Source organism: Corvus moneduloides, chromosome W (genome assembly GCF_009650955.1).
Source record: "Corvus moneduloides isolate bCorMon1 chromosome W, bCorMon1.pri, whole genome shotgun sequence".
NCBI lineage: Eukaryota > Metazoa > Chordata > Aves > Passeriformes > Corvidae > Corvus > Corvus moneduloides.
The window spans coordinates 13,369,769-13,372,817 of NC_045510.1; positions in this window are offsets into that span (position 1 = coordinate 13,369,769).

Below are 3,049 nucleotides of genomic sequence, written 5' to 3' on the forward strand. Positions count from 1 at the left end.
GGCGTGACCTTTGCCTCAGCCCACCGTGGAGAGAGGGCCAAAGATGTTGTCAACCACTTAGTCCAGGCCTTCGCTGTGTTGGGGATACCAAATAAAATAAAAACTAACAATGGCCCAGCATACTCCTCTGCAGAGTTAAAAACATTCATGAGTGAGTGGGGTGTGGATCACATCACTGTCATCCCTCACTCGCCCACCGGCCAAGCCATCATGGAAAGGAAACATCAAACACTAAAAAGACTGCTAGAACAACAAAAAGGTGACAATGAGATCTCTGCCAGCATCATAACACTTTCCAAAGCGTTGTTCACTTTGAGCTTTTTAAATTGTTCCTTTGAGGAACCTGATCCTCCCATCATGAGACACTTCACAAACTCTGCCAAACATAAATTAACTGAGAGACCTGAGGTCCTAATAAAAGACCCTGATACTTTACAAATATGTGGCCTGTACCCCCTAGTCCCCCAGGGTAGAGTCTATGGGTGTGTTTCCACCCCAGAGGGTCCAAAATGGATCCCTGGGAAGTGGATCAAACCCTTTTTGAGACCACCTACAGATGCCAAACAGAGGAAAGAAGCTGCCACAACCTAGAAGAGGAGAAAACCCAAGCCACCTGGAAAAAAGACTTCTCTTACAGGCCCGAAAACAAACCCCCCCCTTCCCAGACTCCCTAATGTGTTTCCCTTCCCAAAAATGACCCCTCATTTTGTTTTGAAAGAGGGGGAGTCCAAGGGAGCCATTGTTATTTAAATTAATTTTGTGTTAATTATATTTGTGTTATAATTTTCCTAAGGCTACCACCCTTGACCACGTGATGACATCCTACCTGCTGCTGTCCCACCTGCTGCTGCAGCTCCTCCTGTGCACCGGGAGCTCCAGCAGCTGCATTCCTTCCATTATCAAGGACATTGTATGGGGTTTTGTTTATAGTGTTGTTAATTTTACTAGCCCTTCCCATTTTTAAGTGTTTGGTTTTAAAACTCCCTTAAGTCTTCTCCCTCATTTCAATATAATAAAAAGGGAGGAGATGTTGCTATGACCCATCCCACTGTGGGGCTGGGGCAGCAAGATGCCAATCAATCCCGAACCCTACCGTGGATCAAGTTTCCCCAAGACACAGACTAGGAGGATGGGTTGAGGGGCGGCTCAGAAGCTTAAGCCGCATCCCCCTGGGGCTGTGTCCGGGTCCAAGCTGCCTCCCCCTGTTGGGGAAAATTCTCAGTTACTCAGTTGTTCACTGGTTCTTTGTTATAACTCCCGCCTCTTGGTTTCCCCCATTGGTTCTTGTCTAATTGTATCCTCCCCCTGGCTTGTAACTCATTGGTTGTTTTCCCCTTTCACCGTGGTTTTCAAACCCCCTATAAAACTGAGGGAAAAGCCTCTTGGTGGGATCCCAGATTAAGATCATTGCCATGTTCTGGTTGCTAAACTTCTGACAATAAACCTGTTAGGGGCCAGACCAGAACCACCTCTGTCTTCCTTTATCTCTGAACTAATGTGAGCCTAGATCATCGGCTCCTGCCGTGTCTCCTCTGCAAAGAAGCCAGCGAGCTCGCCCAGCCAGTGCCTCATCTTGATGCTGAAGTCACTTCTGCAATGCACAGAAGTAACGCAACTGTACTCTCTCTGATCGAGGGCACGCCAGAGCTCGTGCAACGAGCACAGAACTGAGTTACTCCTGTGGCAGCATCAAGAGCGGAGGATTCAGCTTGCCTGTTTTTCAGCCAGCTTTCGGCTCCTTTTCTCCAGAGGGAGACAGGGAGTTGAACTTTGTTTTCCTGGGACTTCGGTTTTTCCCTTCTTTTCTCCTGGACTGTTTCAACATCAGAACACATAGGGAGAATTTTCCACTGAGGCCCCGGAGGTGGGCCCACACCGACCCAGCTCCGAGGAGGAGGAGAGAAACCTCACCTACAGAAAGACTCTGAAATCTTCCCAGGTTTCTCTCTACAGTGAGAGGGTTCATTATTTAGCATTATTATCCTTTTCCTGTGTGTTTGTTAAATAAATAGTTTTTATCTCTTTCATTTTCCTTCGAGGAAAATTTATTTTCTCCCGAACCTGGTGGGGGAGGGGTGGTTTGTGGCCTGCCTTCTCTCAGAGGATATTTTCCTCCAAATTGGTCCAAACCGGCACAACCATAAAGCATAACATTTCAGTCTGTGACAGCAAGGCAAGGGCAGGAAAAATACTGTAGGGAAGTCAAGGTGAGTGATGGGTTTGCTAGTCAATAGAAGGCAACAGAGTGGTAGGAAGGGCGAGGGGAGGACAAGAGGGGGTCAGTAAGGCAATGGAAGGTTGGGGTAGGCAAGGCAAAGCAAATGAAAGGAGGGGCAGGCAAGGCAAGGCCAGGGAAGATAATGGTAGGTAGGTCAAGGCAGAGTGCTACAGCGGGGATACAGTAACACGCCTATATCAAACCAGGAGTCCCATGGAAAGGAAATATATATGGACAGACAGATTCTTGCTAGATGTTTCAGAGATGTTTATTTCTCCAGCCACATGGCCGGGGCTCTGCCGAGGAACTGTTTCAGTCACGGGACCAAGGGTCCTTTGTCTGCGCAGGGAAACACAAAACAACCAATGGGGAATGAGGCTGACCAGGGGCAGGGAAACCCCATGCCTCCCCCTCAGGGCCCCTCTCCCAGGGCTACATGGCGGGTGGGGAGACACCAACACCTCACCCGTTTTATTTTAATAAAAGGAGAATGAAAACAACTGGATAAACATAACAAGAACAGTTTCAAAACAAAACAAGCCACCCTCCTGAGTCTTTAAATGTCCAAACAGATTCTCTGGAACATCTTAGGGCTGACAGAAGGGAGACAGAATTCTCTGAGCATGCTTTGTGGGGAAACTGAGGCAGGAGAGGGTTTAATTTCTTCCCTCCCCCTTTTCATCCCCCACTCGGCATTGGAAAGGGATTTTTGGGGAAACAATTGGCAAAGGTGTGGTTTTGTGAGGGAAACCATGGATGAAAAAGCGGATTGGAAATACACTGGGGGTAATAGGACATAGGGTAAAAGGGAAAGGTGGGATTAGGAAAGGG